General features: G+C 42.9%; 1 pseudogene; it reads left to right on the forward strand.

The window, feature by feature from the left end:
* Positions 1-2,550: 2,550 nt before the first annotated feature.
* Positions 2,551-3,527, forward strand: LOC111747423 (annotated as a pseudogene).
* Positions 3,528-19,251: the final 15,724 nt, after the last annotated feature.

Consider the following 19,251-nt stretch of genomic DNA (forward strand, 5'->3'; position numbering starts at 1 on the left):
CAATTAAACTAAAGAGGGCTAAAGCAGTGAAGACGTGAAAGAAATCTGCGGACAGAGGTTTATTTCTGAAGTGAATCAGTATTTTTTGCAGAGATATTTTTTTCTTCATTTTGTTCCATTGCTTTTGTCTAGCTTATTTTAAAAACTATTTAGAAATGCGTTTTTCCTGCTTATGATAACAGCTGATGTTTATTTAGTATGAGTTAGGCACTGTGCTAGGAGTGTTTAAGCTTTATTTCATGTAACCTTCCAGACAGCTGTATGAATTGTGTACCATTGTTCTCATTTTACAAATGCAAAAACTAAAATTTAAAGTTGAATAACTTGCATAAGGTGCAATATCTATTTTCCCTTTCTTCTTTAGTAACACGATGCCAATTTTATTTGGGGTGTTAGTGCACCCAGTGAAAAAACTACATTTCCCTCTGCCCCTTGCAGCTGGATGTGGCCCTATGTCTATGTTCTGGTCCATGAGATGCAAATGAAAGTACTGCATGGGCCTTCTGGGAAAGTTCTTTAAAGGGTATTGACTCTGCCATTTCGTCTCCATTTCTTCTTCCTGATGCCTGAAATGCAGACACGGTGACAGGAGCTTCAGTAGCCATCTTGTACTTTGAGGATATAAACCATGCATTAGATAGTGATGTTCACTAGGAACTGCTATTCTGGCCCGGGGCTGCCTATCTCTGACTTATATGAAACATAAATAAATTTCTATCTTATTCAAGTTTCCCTTATCAACAGACAAACATAATAGCTTATGCTTCTATTATGCTTTATCAGAGCTAACTATCTACCAGACACTGTTCTAAGTAGTTCCTGTATATTGACTCACTTTGTCCTCATGACAACCCTGTGACGCTGTGCTGTTATTATTACCATTTTGCAAATGTGGAAATTGAAGCAAAAAGAGGTTGAGTGACTTGCCAAAGATCGCATAGCTAGAAGTGGCAGAGCCAGCAACACATAGCTAATAAGAGTCAGACACAGAGATAGAATTCGGGTCTGTCGGACACCCAAATCCATGCTTGTAACTACTAGGCTACATGGCTTCTCTCATACTTAGTATGAGTATGCTGTGCTTTGTGGTTTCCCTTACCTACACTTTACCTTCTGCTTTAATTAGCAAAATGGAGGACTATTAGCTGGTGGCCAATAGAAGGAAAACCGTGGTTTCACCAGAAGATCTAATCAGGCTTCATAGAGCCTACTTAGAGCTTACCTCCTTTGTAAAACCTCCAAAAGAAACATCATGGATGGATTCCAGAAAGTTAATCATTTTAAAAAGCATTCATGGAATCCCATTTGCCATTGCAAAATTGCAAAATCACTTTGCTTCTTGTATCAAGTAGAAGTTTACAACAAATAGGATTGAACCATCCATCAGATGCCCAGTAGTTCAACAGACATTCAGCCCCTGCTCCAAGCCGGGCCCTCTCCCAGGTGCTGGGGTACTGTAGCAACAGATAGACATGATAGAATTCACGTTCTGGAGAAAGGGAGACATAATGAACAAACACAAGAAAACATTGGCTACAAACAAGTGCTACAAAGCTAAGAAGTGTGCGGTGGAGGCTCCTTTAGGAAGCTTTCATCGAGGAGGAGACGTTTGAGCTGAGACTTGAAAATGAGAAGGAACTCCCTTGAAAAGAGCAGGGAAGGGTCTCCCAAGCTGAGGGAGCAGTGATTCCCTGAGGCTGGAATGAGTTTGGCATGTTCAAGGGACAGACAGAAATAACAGGTGACAGGAACATGAGAGAGAGAGAGTGGGAAAAGGTGAGTCAGAAAGTTTGATAGACAGATCACGGCAGCCATGAAAGCCAGATTTAGGGATTTTACTCTAAGTGACGGGGGAGCTACCGGAACGGCAGACATTTGACCCTCGGGCTGGCTAGCATCCAAAAGCCCCTTCTTATTTTGGAGACTCACAAAACTAATGGGAGGTAGGATCCTAGTTCTCATATAGAAGCCAGGGTTTAGACGAGACAAGAGAAAACATTGTCTTTCCTCTGCTGTGGCATTTAGAACAATGCTAATTAGATGCTCCTTCCCGGAGACTTTCAATCATGAAGGCATGTTTCAAAGATGCAAAGTCCATTAAGAATTATTACGGTGGCCATGGAAGAGTCAAGCGTGCACAGGATTAAATGTACAAGGGCAGCAGAGTCCAGCATATGGTGACCGATGTCCACTGGCACCTGGCTATCCTGTGGAAAGGCATTGGGGGTTGCCCTCAGCAAACCATCCCAGGAGCTTCTGTGTGCAACCCTTCCTCTGTACCTTGTTCTTCAGTCTTCCTCTTGATTCTCTGAGTTCTATAGTCACTTTCAATAAATTCCTCTTGTATTTAATGTTAGACAATTTCTGGTTCCAATTGTTTGAAACCAAGCACCTTGACTAGTACAGCAGGGGAGTGATACAATCTGAGGCACATGTTCAAAACAGAACTGGCTGCTCAGTGGAAAACGGGCTAAAAGGGATATCAGCCAAAGGCCAGTAGAAGGCTGAACGAGTAAAAGAAAGAAGGAAGAGAGCGGTACTACGGGAATAATGACTGCCAGAAGCAGCTCCTACCTCCTGAGCCTGGAGAACAGGTGGTGTCACCTATACCTAGGAGTCGGAAGAGGGGCCCCACGGGGCCTGTGCTTAGATCTCCGAAGGAAGCTCTGCCCTGCTCAGAGCTCTGAGGAGGGGGTGCTGTCTGGCTGGTGCTTCCAACACAAGGCTGTGGCTCTGAAGCTGTCAGACATCCCAGGGGCCCAGCTCAGCAGCTGAGGGGGTGTGGCATGGCTGCAGCTGGCACCTGGGGGTCCTGGGAGTACTTGAAGTCTCTGGACGCTGGGCCAATTATGTGCTGCTACTGGAGCACACAGAAAAACAGAAAGTGAAAAAACAAAAAATCCCTCTCCCTTCCTTCCACTTGTCTTTCTCCTTCTAATGCCTCACATTGCAGAAGCTAACAGGAAACCAGCTAGCCGGGAGGTGGGAGATTTAGTTTATATCATCCCAGCCACATATTATAGAGAAGAGCTTAGAAGGGCATCTCAGAGACCACAGATAAACACCCAGCACAGGAGCTTCATGTCTGGTTAGGAGGCCATTGCAGTCACCCTGGAGAGAGAAGATGGACTAGGGGACCAGCAGTGGAGATGGCAAAAAATAAGGCAGGAAGACAGCAGCCTCTGGTGTGGAGCAGCAGTTCCTGGTGCGATCCTGGTGTTATGAAAGGATATATCGCAGGCTCCACTCTTCAGGCCAGTAGACACTCTGGTAACGAAGGCTTGTCACACAGCCACTGCAACCACCGCACACAGCTGCTTGCCCCGGGGGAACTGGAGCGCATGCACTGGGGCTTCGAGGCCCCAAAGGAGATGGCCATAAAGCTGCTGGCTCAGATTGTGTAGCAGAAAATCAGCCACACGCTGTGGCTGGAGCAGCCGGAGAATGTCATCACTTGCATTGCACTCAGGCCCTACACCAAGGAAAAAGTCAGCCAGTATTTGAAGAAGTTCCAATTATTCAAATGACTACTATTACCAGTTGCTTTGATATATTTGAATAGCAGCTGGATCCAGAAATGACATGCCAGCTGTCCCCTAAGCATCATTCACTCCTTTCGGTGGCAGCTCACTCTTCCCTTTACGTAATGACAGTTTCTTGAAGGTCAAACACATGTTCATATTGAAGTTGTCATTATTAAAGTTAAAAGAAAAAAGAAGGTAAGAAATTGATTTGAGATTAGAAATAGAATTGACAAGAACTTCCTCTGAGAGCTTAGCTCTGAATTGTTATCAACATTATCAAAACAGCTACGAAATGTCCGCTCTTTGGTGGGGTTACGACCCAGCAAAGGATGAAGGGACACCCAGAGACTCCAGCCAAGGGCAGCTTGATGGGGCTGGGGAGGGAGCTGCATCCAGGAGGAAGGGAGCCACCCACAGGAGCTAACCCACACTAGGGGCAAGGAGGGGTGCGAGAAGTGAGTGCCCTGCCTGTCTTTCCTCTAACTCTCGATCCTCTTCCGTACCTCCCAACCGGAAACTAGAGGGGCAGGGAGCCAGGTGCTGCCCTGGGAGATCAGCCTGTGTGGCACTGGGCAGGAAGGATGATGGATTTGTAGGGCAAACAGAGAATATCTGTCGTACATGTTACAGACGATAAATTTTTTCTCTACTTTTTCTCTACGACGCAATATTTGTATAGCCCTTAAACTATCAAAGGTAGTTTTAAATCAACTATTTCATTTTATACTCAAAAGTGTCATGATGGTTAATTTTGTGTCAACTTGACTAGGTCACAGGGTGCCCGAACATTTGGTCCAACATCATTCTGTGAGGTGTTTCTGGATGAAACTAACACTTGACTCCTTAGACTGAGTAAAGCAGATTGTCTGCCCTAGTGTGGGTGCCTCATCTGATCCCTTCAAAGCCTGCACAGAACAACAAGGCTGACCCTCCCTCCATAAGAGAGAACTCCTCCTGCCTGTCTGTATTCAAAATAGGGCACCGGTCCTTTTTCTGCATTTGGACTTGAACCGAAACATTGGCTCTTGAGTCTAGAGCCTGCTGGCTTTCAGATTAGAAATAGACTACTGGATCTCTGGGTCCCCAGCCTGCTAACTGCAGATCAGGGTACTTGTTAGTCTCCATAATTATGTGAGCCAGTTAATAATGATGGATCTCTTTCTCTCCCTCCTACTTTCTCTCTACACAAACATCCTATTGCTTTTGTTTCTCTGGAGATCCCTGACTAGTTCAAGTGCCTTGTGAGATAGTCAGGGCAGGTTTTATCTCTAGAAAAAGGGGAATATGATTTTTTTGGAAGCCTTAGTAAAAGGACAAAAATTAAAATGTAGTTCTTAGCTCTCATTATTTTGCACCATCTGTTTAAACCATGCCTCCTCTGTTCATGTAACTCTAGATAGTGGCAAAGTTTCCTGTGATCATTTTCATGCTTCTCTCTAAAACAGTATCTACCACTCTCACCCAAAAAAAACCTTGAAACTCCCTCTCTTTTTTCCCCTGTCTATTACCAAAATTTCAAATATCTCTTTAATCTGTTCTCTTCCATACTTCCCCACAATTTAGGTGCTCTCCCTAGCCCCCTGGAGTATACTCAGTGTGTAATTACACATTTGTGTGATTTGATTAAATTTGTCTCCCACACCAAGTTAGGGTCCACAACACTATTGTGACTCCAGCTCTTGTCAACACACAGAAGTCTCAAAATATTTGTTGTTGAATTAACCAGTCTTCCTGTCTAGTTTCTTACTCTTGCTAGTCACGCTGCCAAGAGTGAACTTATAATATACAAATCTGATCTTTCTACTTCTGTCTAAAAGCTCCCTTCAGTCAAGCAGAAAGTGCTAACTAGAGGCCTATGGCTATGTGTAAAGATGTTTTCTTTTTAGGTCCCAAGGTTTCTTTTTAATTTGCAATGATTGCCAACTTAAAAAATCTCAGTCTGTCTGATAAAAGTTGGGAATTCCAGCTTATCTTGACAACTTTAAAGATTTGGTAACCCTGGGCTTGCCTCTCTCCGTGGCAACTGGCCGGGGCTGAGGGACGGTTACTTCCTTTGGTGAGAACAGGCTCAGTTTGCCACAATCCCAGCTGGGCCCTATTCATTCTCTACCCATCAAGGGCCCTGGAGACATTTAAACTTGGGACTCCAGGGCCAAGGGAATGAGGTTTTGAATGTCTATGTAGGCTTCTAAGGCTTTCCATGTGTCACCCAGCTTACTGTTACTCCTTCAGTGCCTCCTGGAATCTAGATCCACTTAGATTATTTACAGGAGACAATATGCCTTCCCGCCTCTGTGCTTTTGTCCTGGGAAGTATGGGATGCCCTCTGACCGACTTCCATACCTCGTGGTTCACCTGCAGACTCCTACTCAGCCTGTAAGCTTGGTTCATCTCCTCTGGAAATTTGTCCTTCCTGGCAGTAGTCATTCCTTACCCTATTCACATGATTTTGGAATTATTTGGAATCTGTATGACCTGTGAATGAAAAAGGGGTTCTACGGAAATTAACCTCACAGGACAACCCGATCATAAATCCCTACCTGGGCAGGTCAAGGTGGGTAGTCACACCCCAGGCCTATAACTCCTGTAGTAAAAGGCCTATCTTTGCCTTAAGCAAGCTCTGTCCATTATTTCTAGGCATCTAGGTTAATATACCTTTGAAATTTCTCTTTTCAGACCCTTCCTTCTAAGCCATGACCACCCATAAGAGAACAAATAATCTTGTTAACTATCCTGTAATCCAATTCCCGCCTTGCTTTCTCCCCGCTTCATGTAATCTTCCTTACGTTCTCTCCTTAATTCCCAATGCATAAAGGGAGGTGCAAACTGCCATTTCTTAGAAATATTTCTTCCAGGCATATCCTGTTTGGCTCAAATAAATTTTTATAAAACTTCTCTAAAGGTTTGGACACACTTATATCGACAGATTAAAGTACCAACACAACTGCATCTCTTCTGAGTGTTAATTAAATTGCTTATGGCCTCCTTTCAACAATTAGTGGCAACTCCTGTTGCCCACATTCAAGAAGGAGAACTGCGAAACCTCATCCTTCTCCTATTGGCTCCTGTTTTCTGCTGAGGTTGATTCTGTTACTACCCTAATGGGTGGATCTTGAAAGTTAAGTTTTGTGAAACAGTATATGCTTGTCTACTACCTATTGAGATGATAGTCTTGCAAATTAATATTCCTCACTGATCAAGAAGTCCTCTGAGGGAAGGTGACTTTATTTCTTCAGTGTTATCCTTAGTTAGAAATGTTTCTCTTGGGCTCTTTAACTTATAACCTTGTGCTCGTCGTTTCTCTCAAAGCCCATCCTCCACACCAGGCCTTCCCCCAGACGCCCCCTCTCTGCTCCTGGTAAGTTCCTCCCCGGAGCCTTCTCCTCCTCTCTCCCCAGGGAACTTCAGTTGGGACCACCGCATTTATCGAAGAGGTTATAATAACATTGAACTTCACAAGGGAGAGGGTCTGAGTCTCTATTTCTCCCTTCCTGGGAAACTTCTGATCTATGCAAAATGTCTTCTTTCTCCCCAGCAGACCAGCTCTGTACACTGGGACAATCGAGAGAGCCAGGCTTTCTCGTGCTACAAAGAATATTCTAATTCTCCCTTCCGCCAGGGCAAAGGCTACCTTTTTTCCTATATTTACACAATGCAGGGGGACAACCCAGGTGATTCTTCTCCAAACAAAGACATGCTCCAAGGTGACCAGTGTTTTCTATCTGGAAAGTAGGCTCTGGCAACTTGTGGATATGACAGCTTTTCCTGATAAGAATTTTCTACGTTGCACCTTGTCTTAGGTGGAGTTTCCCATAAAATAGACTCAGAAATGAGATTTGCATGCAGATAGTTTTTTGGTGAATGTTCTCAGGAACAAACACTTTAGGGGAGTGAGAGAAGCAAGACCAAGTGAAGGAAGGAGTTGAAATGTGATGTAGTTGCAACAGAGGCCTCAGCTGATCGGATAGGGAGTTCTGGAGCTGAGATGACCCATCAGTTTGATCTCCAGTGGAGGCAGGGAGGCTGGCCTTTGTACCCACTCCACGACCAGTCATTTACCTGTCACTGGACGCTGACAGCCCCAGCCCTAATAGTCTTATGCCTTGGGGAGTCAGTTCCCATCATCCGAGGGCAATTCCCGAGAATAGACTCATCTGTGAGTTTTAACAATAACCCATAGGTGGGGGCAGAGTATCTCAGTCTTGAAAGGGGGACCTGGCAGTGCACCACAGTGTCTACTATACACCTATCCAGGAACAATTTATTTCTAGCTTTGTCTCCCCTCCTTTAAGCACCTTGAAGGCAGAAACCAGGCATGCCTAATAGAGTACCTACAATATAGAATCTACTCAATTAGTAACTAACAAATGAATGAATAAATGCATGCATGAAAGAGTAAACATAAGCCCAATGACTCTATAATAAATTATTATTGGTTGCATTTATGCAGAACTTCACATATGCAAATTATTCTGCTAAAAATATATGTTATAAATATGTAAGTGCTGCAAGCAATAATTTTTAATAAAAGCTATAATCAAAATGAGTATTTAGTGGGCACAATGTAGGAGAATGACTTTACATTAGTCAACTCTCCCAGAATGCATCTGCCTTAATAATAAAACTAAAGGCTTCAGAGCTGGAACCCTAATTCATCTCTTAAACTGCTCTTTAGATCCTCTGATGGGTTAGATAAATATCCCCTCATCATGCCTAAATCCTGTTTTCATTATACAGTGTTTCCAAAGTTTATTGAGAATTTTATCTTTACTATCAAAATGTTTGATCTTGGCTATTTTTGCATCTCTTCTGATGTTTGTAATTTTCTTGCCAGTAGTCCAATTTCTTATGGACATTTTTTGTATTGATTCTCCAGAACAGCAGCTCCCTCCTTCTGGGACAAGCTCTGTCAAAGCCCCACGTGATCCTATGGGCGGGGGCTGAAAATTATAGAACCCTGTCCTGAAGACCACAGTGATTGGCCCAAGGTCAAGCACGTGACCAAAACTGGACCAATTCTAGTTCTTCCCTGGGAACTTTTTTTACCTTGGGGAAAAAAAAAGAAGGAAAGAAGCTGGGAGAGAAAAGGGCTTTTTTTTCTCTCTCTCGGCTTGTGGATTTGTTTGCTAGGCTTGGTACAGAGGGTTACCAGAGGCCATTCCTCACCCCATGAAGCAATCTTTCTACAATGGGAGAAAATGAATTCAACCCAAGGAGAGAAATAGGATGAGAGGTAGGAATGTCCCGGCGGCTTTGAAATCCAGGATTCCAGGAGCTGAATTCTCAGAAATTCTGTTTTGTGAACTCCCAGGCTTAGATGTCAAATCATCTTTCATTCTGAGAGCCGCCTCAGTCCGCTGCCAAATATCTTCTTAGCTTAAGCTAGTTTAAGTTGTGTTTCTATCATTTCCTGTACAGGATCACTTTGTAGAATTCAAAGGATTTAGACATTAGTCTGAGTACAACCTTGTAAACTTTGAGTTGTCAAGGCAGGTCACCTACATGAGGTGACAGAGCATAGGGTTCAAGAGCATCGGCTCAAGAGCCTCATCTTCACATCCTACTTCCATCGCCAACTCGCTAAGTGACCTTGAGTAAGGTACTTACATTGTCTGGGCCTCAGCTTCTCCAAATGATAAGAGAGTCATTGTGCCCATCAAATGGGGTTATATCTTTAAAGCCCTAAGACAGCAGCACCTGGCACATAGCAAGAACTCAATAAGTACAGCTATTATGACCGTTTCTCTTTCTTGTCTTTGATGTATTCCATGGCACAATCACCCTGTGGGGCTCAAAACACATTGATTCAATCCAGAACCTCAAATTTCTTTCATTTTTACTTTTGGATTGTTAAAAATGTTTATCTTTGACATTTCATGGCTTTCTCTTGGCCCACATTCTATGTATTTTACTTTTTGCCAATGGTTCCATCCTGATTTTTGCTTTTTGGTATTCCTTCTCAGTTCTTTTTCACAATACCTCCTATTCCTATCCCTCGATGTCATTCTCTTCCCGCTTTATTAAATATTTCTTGTTATACCTGGGCACTGGAACATATTCACTACAAGGAGCAATTTGCTCTATGTTTATGTCTTCTGGAACCATCTCTCCCTTAAAGAAGCAGGTTATTTATCAGCCTATGTTAGAGCTCTTCCTGGTTTGGTTAGGGAATGCTGCAAATGCCTCTGTATTTGCAAGTCCCTGTAATAATGCTTTTTATGGCCAGGACACAAACCACAGTCTAAAAGGTCTTCCTGAATTCTGAAGGTCAAGCAATTAGGGTTTTCTCAGGCTGTTAGAAGAGAAAAAGCAGGGCCTTTCCTCAGGGATTATCTGTTTTCTGAACTCCCAGGCTTCTTTAGGTGGCATATACTGGACTTACAAAAGGAGGCCCCTGGGTTCTAGGCCCAGCTGCTACCTCCTGTTAGGGTACTTGATCTCTCACAGCTTCAATTTCTTCTTCTCTAACATGGATTTACAGCAGAATTACCGTGATTTTCTGTGACTATTAAAATCAAACAATATGGTAGTTTGTGAATTGTCAAGTGCCACATAAATAGGAGATGCTATTAATGCAAACTTTAGTAGGAACCCAGTGACAGATATAAAATTGGGGCTAGTTCTCTTTAATTGGCTTTGCACAGCATCATGTGCAGACAGGGTAGATCCAAGATACTTTGGTGAAGAGCCACACAAAGGATCTTCTTGAGTAAGGCAGACAAACTGAGTCAGGTGCTATGACCACAGTCCACAGTTCCAGGGAAAAGACACATCAAGGAATAATTTCAGCTTGGGAGTCTCAGTGGGAAAAGGTTTTAGAAGTTGAATAAAATAATCCAGGTTATTGCCTCTCAACTGGGCTTTCCCTTATTCCTCCTTCGCTGCCATGGTTCCTGGATCCCACCCTCGCCCAGCCAGGCCCGGAGGAGTCATCTGGAAATCTGGAAACGCCCCTGCCCCATCTGGCTCATGTGATACAGAATTTTCTAGTGCCCACTACCAGCCCCCGCGTTCAGATATTGTATAGGATAAGATTTTCCCCTCCCGCAAAACCAGAGGGTTAAATCCATAACACACGCCTCAACAGAAGGCAGAGAGGTGACTAATCCTGCCTGGGGAAGTGGAGACAGCTTCCCAAAGAAGCTAATTTTAGAGCTAAGTCCTAAAGGTGCGGGAGGTGTTGTCACAAGGTTAAGGGTTGGAAAGGAACCCCACCCTTCTCCCTCCCATGGAGGGAACATCATGTGCCCTTGACAGATTTTGACAAAGGCATGAAAGAGCTTGCTGGAGTGAGGGCTGTATGGGGTGGGGGTGGGGGAGGGGCAGTCTCCACTGCAGTCCTGGCCATACCAGCCTGCAACTCCAAACTACCATTGCTTCCCATAAAGCTGTAAAGAGGCATCACTTTTTGTCCCAAATGGAAGGTGATTTCATTAGATGTTCTTTCAACCAGACTTTGATAGGAGTTACCATACTCTTAAGGTGAGCTCTCTGACCAGTCACCTATATCTCCCCCATCTCTTTTAACCTCAGCATCTAGTAAGAGCCCTCCTTCAGTCTCTCTCTCTGGGGACAGAGGGCCTTTCATGCAAATAAGACTCCGGTGGCCTGCTGTGACAGCCCAGAGTTGCCAGAGTCAGTATTCAGATCAGGGTATCAGTTCCCCTCTACTATGTACTAGCTGTGAACTGAAGCCAGTTTCCAGTTTCCACGTTGGTTAAAGGGCTTTTGTGAGAATTAGATTATATGAGGGCCTCTCTGTCCCCAAATCCTGATTCTTTCCCAGTGATCTTCATCTTGGTGAAAGGCATCAATATTCACTCAGCTACTAAAACCAGAAGCCTGAGAGTCATTCTTAACTAATTAATCCCTCTTGCTACGTCCTGTCAATCCTACCTCCAAAATATAAATTTTCTCTCTCCACTTCTATTTCCTTAGTCCTAGTCAACACCATCTCTCATTTGATTACTGGACTCTTGCTACAGTCTCCCGACTGCTTTTCTTCCTTCTACTCAAAAGCTTCACAGGGTGGCTGGAGCAATCCTTTTAAAATGTCAATTCAAAGTTTTTATCATGACCTACAAGGCTCCTTATGAGTTGACCTCTGCCTTCCTGTGCCCCTGTCCCTATCGCTACTTGCCATTCATCCATTCCCACTAGTGTTTGGACAATTCTTAGAACATTTCAAATGTCAGTCTCTCTCACATCTTGGAAATGTTTTTCCCATTTCCTCTGCCTGAAATACTCTTCCCCTGGCTTATCAAATATCTGGTTCCTTCATGGCTGAAATGTCCCCTCCTTGTCTAAAATAGATCCCTCCATTGTTCTCTATCACAATACCTTCCTCAAAGACCATCGCAGCTTATCATTACTTATTTGCTGACTTGTTGTCTTAGGTCAGGCTCACTAGGAATATACCCTGAGATGATTTATTATGGAAATGGTTACAGGTGAGACAGAAGGGAGTGGGAGAAGCAGAATAGTAACTGGGAAGAAGGCAGACAAGGGCAGGATTTCAGGTAAAGCCCCAGCCTCAACTTGATCCCACAGGGATGCTCTCTGCAGTGTAAATTCTGCCTCTGAACCTATCCCAACTTGAAGCAAATGAGCTGTGTTCATATTCCTGCAGCAGTCACTGGCTAAGGACCACTGGGGGCGGAGTCAACTCCAAGCCCTTCCAACTCCATTCAGGTGCTCAAGGGCAAGCTGCTAGCAGGTCGCAGGTGGGGTCATCACAGCAAACACACTCAGGAGCCAGGACAGAGGCCCACAGAAATAGTGTCAGTGATTCAGGGAACAAGGCTAAGATAGTACTGGCTATACTTGCTAATTGACTGCATCCCCCACAAGGAAGGAAGCCACCCCTCAACACTCCGCAGATATGTTTACTGTTAGATCCCTAATATCATTTGCATATTATATGCCACATTCCTAGTAATCAATACATTTTTTGAATAAATGAATAAAGCTACTAGTGCAGTGTGTGGCATATAAAGAATGTTCAACGAATGTGATTGTTCATAACAAAAGTCTATGCTTTTTCGCCCTGTGCTTAGGTTTCCAATCATAAGAGAGTGATGCTAGGTCATATAGTTTCAGAAACATGGGCCATTAAGAAATAAAAAGTCAGCTCTGGAAAGAGACTGGCCCTGGAGAAGATATTTGAGTTATTAATAAATAAAAACGTCAGTTGTAGTTGGAGGCAAGTAATAGGGTGGGAGGTGGACAAACTAATCCTACAGTTAGAACAGGGAAAGTCTAGCCACCGGACAATTGCCCAAGTCAGTAAGTAACAGCTGCAGGATTCTAGGCAGCTCAGGATCTGATCTTGTGTGGCAGAAGGCACGATCTCAGGGCCTCAGTGGAATAGACTTAGATTCAGGACAAAGATTTGGTCCTGGCAGAGCATGGGAGTACTGGGCACAGATAATAAGGCAAAAACACAGGCCCATCCAGTGCTCCACAAACTTTTTGGCACCAGGGACCGATGCTCCTGTGAAAATCTAATGCTCGATGATCTGAGGTGGAGCTGAGGCAGTGATGCTACTACCACTGGGGAGCGGCTGTAAATACAGATGAAGCTTCACTCCCTTGCCTGCATTCGCCTCCTGCAGTGCAGTGTGGTGTGATTACTAACAGGTCATGGACCAGCACCAGTCTGCGGCCCAGGGGTTGGCGACCCCTGCCATAGACTATTAGGCACCTCAAAGGGCAAGGAGAATTGACACTTTCTGTTAGCCCAAGCTATTGAGAGTCATATCTGTTACAATTCCTGGTTGCAAGGTAGAGTGAGCAACTCATCTCAGGACTCACTTCGTTTCTGGGCAAACCAGGTCAGTTAGTCACCCTTCTGCAAGGAAGAGAAACTGTTACAGGATGGGTTGCCTGGGATGCAGACTCTAAGACAGAGATCAGCTTACAGCAGTTGTATCAGAAAGTGGTCTTGGAATCACCACTTAAGGAAGAGAAAAGAAGAGAGGGAAGCATAAGTGGGCAGAGGGGAAAAGATGGGCTTGAAATGCAGTCTCAGTATAGGCCTCAGCCAACCCCACCGATTGCTCTGAGACTGGGGTGGTGCTTCAGAGTCACCCTGAGTTTAGCACTGCCAGATTTAGCAAATAAAAACACAGGATGGCCAGTTAAATTTGAATTTTAGATAATGAATAATTTTTTAATACAAATATGTCTCATACAATACTTGCAACACACTTAAGCTGAAAAACTTTTTTATTGTCTATCTGAAATAGTCTGAGCACTGTGTGTTTTATCTAGTAATTCAGATGGGGTAAGGGGTCTTTCTGCCCTATGTTGACCAGTGGATTCAGACTGTCCCTGTAAAGGGGGTTTGATCTTGGGTAATGAGGCTCTTTTCAGCTGAGGCAATTCTGAGGAGGGCTGACAGCTGAGGGCTACCTGCCAGCAGCCCACTCAACAGCTGAGAAAATAAATTCTTCAGACTTGAAAGAGGATTTGGAGAGCTCATCACAGTGTCTACAGAAACAGAATCTGGATAACTTATTTATTGGAATGTACCGTAAGAATATTGTGTTCACAGAATCAACAGGATGGCTGAGGAATTAGGCTCAGAAAATAGCCCTGGAGCTGAGCAGCAGGAAAAACATGCCAAGGTCACACTACAGGAACAATCTGCGTTGCTGCTACAGATACCACAAGCTACTTTCACCATCCGATGAACTATCAACCCTGCTGCTGCCATATTGAATAATGTCCTTGCACTATTGTGTCAGTCCTTTGAGATGCCCAGTCATGATGCGAGCATCCGACTGGCCAATTTGGGTCACATGTCCACCCCTCAGCTTCTGCAATGGCAGGAGGTATCCTGCTTACCATCCGGTCTTTCACAAATGAGATTCTCCTAAAAAATAAAAAAGATTATTAGGGCCCGATGTTAGGGACAACATCAGGAGCCGGTGACTCTCTAAACACTCCTCATGGTTTGCATTAATTCTCTTCCACAGATCCCAATAAATATGATCATGAAATGTGGGAGAGAAAACTATGTGTGATCACAGAAGATCTAATTTTCTCAAATATGACATGCAAAGAGCAATGAGTAACCCTCTAAAAACCCCAAGAGCAGGAATGAATCTAATTATGTAGATACTTTACCCAAACACAAGGTGACTTCCAATGCAAAGATAAGTGCCTTTCTTATGTGAAGTTTACTTTCTGTGGCTATAGGACCAGCCTTGCTGTATTTTACATCTGAGAAAGAACGAGCAGACCGCTCCTTCAAATGAGAGATGACGTCCATCACATGCTTATTCTTAGGTTTATGGGCTGATGTAGTATATCAACAAGGAATATAACATTTTAATATATGGGATATTTTACAGGTAAATGAATTTGGAGGCATAGAATAGCAAAGGAGTACAGGAGCTTTTTCAGGATAGGTCTTACTGGGTAGCTGTGACCTGGCGGAGTCACCAGGCTTTGCAGTTTCACTGTTCTACAGATTCAGAAACTTTATTTTTTTCTCTTTTTATCCACCCTTCCTTACATTATCTATGCATCCATCCAAACATCCATTCAACAAATGTTTATTAAGCATCTAATATGTGTCATGCATCGTAGTTGGTCCTGGGAATGCGATAGTGAACAGGAGAGTCAGGGTTGTTACTCTGTGTAGCTTACATGCTACTGGGAAGATGGGCAAAAAAACAAGTAGACAAATTAATTCGCAACTTTTCATCTGCAAGGAAGGAAACAAATAAGAGACTGAAGTAGAAAATAAAGGGCGGGAAGAATACAACTTCGATAGGGTGGTAGGAATTTGTTCTTGCTAAATAAAATCGCAGTTTGTAAACCAAATTGCATCTCTCCAAGGATGAGGGGTTCAAATTTTTTTAAAAACTACTTTTAGAAAGGTAAGTCGTTTTCATTTTTCATGTCCCAATGATGTAGAACAAAAGTCTCATAAACATTTAAGGTACACATGTCCCCTAAAGGCATTTGAGTTTTGAATCCTGGACTAGAGTCTTCTAACCAGATTGTCTGCCACCTGCATTAGAAAACAGAAGGTTGCTTGATTGATTTGGAATTAGAACATAAGGTGGACATTCTTGTACTGTAGGACAGTGTTCTTGAAATGTTGAGGCTATTTGTGGTCTGTGAAGCCAATCCCAAAACGTTGTTTACTATTGTTATTATTTTTAATAAAAGAGAAGAGAAATAATCAGAGTACATGACACAGACTGGTTGCTAACTGCTTTGTGAAACTTTTGCTTCTTATATTTATGTGAGAAGACATATGTTTGAAATTCAAATCTATTTCTTACTGTGGGACATAGAAATTCTAGAACCCTCCTTTTTTTCCAAAAAGAGATGAAACTATGCAAAAAATATATGAGTAAATGTGATATTAAGAGCACAACATGTCTATGCTGCAGAAATACACATAATTTTGAGAGGCAGAGTGACACAGAGGGCAGACTTAGAAGCCAAACGCACCTCAGTTGAAATCCTAGCTCTGCCCTTGTCAGCCGAGTGGAAGAGTTAGGCACACTACTATGATAATGGTAGCTAACATTTATGAGCACTTACTCTGCCAAACGCCATACATGGATAATTTGCCTGAATTTTTGCAACCACCTTCTGAGTTAGGCACCATCAGTTCCATTTTTCAGATGAAGACAATTTGGCCCAGAAAAGTTAAGAATCTTACTCAAGAGCACATGACTGGTATGTGGGGAGCCGGGAACAGACTCGTCATGTGTTTTCTGCTACCCTTAATAAATTATCAAGCCCAGATGTATTAGTATATCAAACAGTAGGGAGTATTCTTGTAGCCAGCATGCTTGGCGCTCTCTACGTGCAGGCACATGGTCCCTGACCTACCTGCAACCCTTGCCAGTTTAGGCTCTAACAGAAAATTCTGATAGGAATCTTGGAATGGTGAAACTGGAAGCACAACAGTGGTATTTGAACACGGTAGTCTATTCCTGCTTGAGCTTCTTCTCAATGCAAACTAACTCTAGTAATTATGAACTTCTAGGGTCTCCATCCATTGGCTACCTTTCTATCTCCTCAAATATTCCATTAAAACCAGGCTTGTGCTCTGTGTCCAGCCAAGGAAACCTATTCTACCCATGTCCCATCACTCTCTAGTGTTTGAGTTGCTATAGAAGTCATTTTGTAACTGCACACAGACTTGATTTCTTTAAGATATCTTTTTCTCTGATTCGAACAGGCTTTGCCTAGTATAATGGGATCATGACTCACTTGCTCTTTCCACCCTTATCCTTCTACCTTTGCATGCCTGCTCCCTTAACCTTTAAGCCTTAGGACATAAGGTTCCCAGCCAGTGTCAAATCTTTTAAGAATAAAGCCTTTGATCTATGGATCATGAGAACAATAAGTTTCAGTTAAACTAAGGATAACATTTGGCTTTAGGTGTGTTTCAGCTCCAGACCCATGGAAGCAGAACTGCCCCACTGACAGTTTTCCATGGGGCCAGATGGGATAATGCCATGGCTGATTCCAGAACCGGACACAATCATCAATAACCCCAACCCTTTCCAATCAGTAGTGTCAACAATGCCAACTCCCTTAGTTTCCATGACTAAGGATTTCCCCCTATATATTCTGTTCTCTTGAGATACCTGGGGAGCCAGGTTTTTGAGAGCAAAGGCTCACCTGTGTCTCCAGGACTTGCAGCTCTCTAGAATAAACCCTTACTTTCTTTGCTGTAAAACCTGTACGCATCTCATTGACTTACATGTGCCCAGGCCGAAGGACCCCTTTTGCTTAAGTAACAATTTCTGCTCTTTATCAAACATCAAATACTTTCACTCTTGCCTTCTGTTTTCTACATATATTCTGCATGTGAAGAATTCATTCCTTCTTTTGTGCTGTCTGGAAAATTACTGCTTGGCTATCGCCCATGGGAACATAGGTTATCACCCATGGGAACATAACATTCTAACAATAAGCTTTCTGCTTCTGTACCCCCGCTTGCACACCTGACCTGTGGGTTGACAGTTAGTAAATAGAAGAAAAATAGACTTTTGTGTTCAGACAGAATGAGGAATGGGGTTTAGGGCTTAAAAAATCTGTACCTCTACATTTCGGGGCTGCTTAATTTGCGGACTGCGTACCCCTGGCAGACCCAGTTGGCTAAATAAAGAGTGTATTTCCTATAACTCACTGATTTCTGGTGGTCCGTGTGTCTATCGGGGCTGGTGGCTACAACACTTTCAGCCTTTTATAGATAACTCTAAAATCTAGAACCTTAACTCTGACCTCTCTCTTGAGCTCCAACTCATTTCTCCTGATCTGATTAACATTTCTAAGTATACATGGGGCTATTAAACTTTATATCTAATAGCATCGCCCTAAGCCTCTCCTTTCTACTATTCCTATAGCCTGTATCTGTCCTATGTTTATAGTATGTGTCATGTACTTCCATTCGACAAAGCCCCAGAACAGAAATTTCTTTTCTTCATCTCTTCCCTCATTTAATCAGTCATCAAATTCTAAAATTACCTCTTTCTATTTATTTTCATGGCCACAACACTCTCTCAGAACTTTATCTCCTTCTGCTTGGAGTAACCCAACCCAATGGCCTTCAGGCTTTTTCTCCTTTAATCCAGTTGAAGAAGCCATTCCAAAAATGGCCCTTTGTGTATATCACAGTCTTTTAGGAAATACTCAAATTAAGAGATACTTCCCCTTTCTGGATCACCCCACACCTTGATCAAATTGTCCAGAGACAAAAATGAGCCAAGTTACACAAGCCTTTCATTTCCTACTAAATGCTAAGGCTGAAAACACCTTTAGAGTTCACCCGCAAGGTTTTGAGTGCTCTGCCTGAAGGTCAGAAACGTCTATTATCTGGGCAGCCCCTATCTATCTATCTATCTATCTATCTATCTATCTATCTATCTATCTATCTATCTATTTGTCTATCTATCTATCTATCTATCTATCTATCTATCTATCTTCTATCTATCTATCTATCTATCTATCTATCTATCTATCTATCTATCTATCTATCTATCTATCATCTATCTATTTATCTATTTATTTATTTATTGCAGGTTTTAAAAATTTATTTATTTTTATTATGGTGACATTAGTTAACAAAATCCAGTAAGTTTCACGTGTACAATTCGACAGTAAGGCATACATATATTGCACTGTGCGTTTGCCATCCACAATTACATTTCTTTCTGTCACCACATATTTCACTCCGTTTACCCCATCTACCTCCTTTTCTCCCCTCCCCCTGGGCATCCCCAAGCTTTAACCCGGCATTATTTGCTCATGGTTTGCATCATAGTGGTTAGTCCTAGGACCTTGCAGCAGATTTTCTGACTACTCCTTCAGAGGGGAGAGAGGTGTTTTGCCCTTTGTATTTCTTTCCCTGGAGTGGAAAGTTGAGCCCTTGGTGAAATTTAATTACAAACTTTGTCTAATGCGGTTATGATCACCACACTTAAAATTCCATTATAATTGTCCTATGCAGGAGAATTTCAAATAATTTACATAGCTACTCCCCCGGAAAGGAGAAGTGCAGGCTGTACATTGTGACTTTCTTCCAAAGACTAGTATGGAAAGTTGGGGAAAGAGTACAGTGAAGACACCTGACAAACACTACTTCAGGCTGGTGATCACTGTCAACATCAACAGTCAGAAATTATGTTTGTAGTATGTCCCCTTGATTTGACATGTGAAGTGCCACTTCACATCTGTGATCTTCTTCCCC

Source organism: Pteropus vampyrus, unplaced genomic scaffold (genome assembly GCF_000151845.1).
Source record: "Pteropus vampyrus isolate Shadow unplaced genomic scaffold, Pvam_2.0 Scaffold222, whole genome shotgun sequence".
Lineage (NCBI taxonomy): Eukaryota > Metazoa > Chordata > Mammalia > Chiroptera > Pteropodidae > Pteropus > Pteropus vampyrus.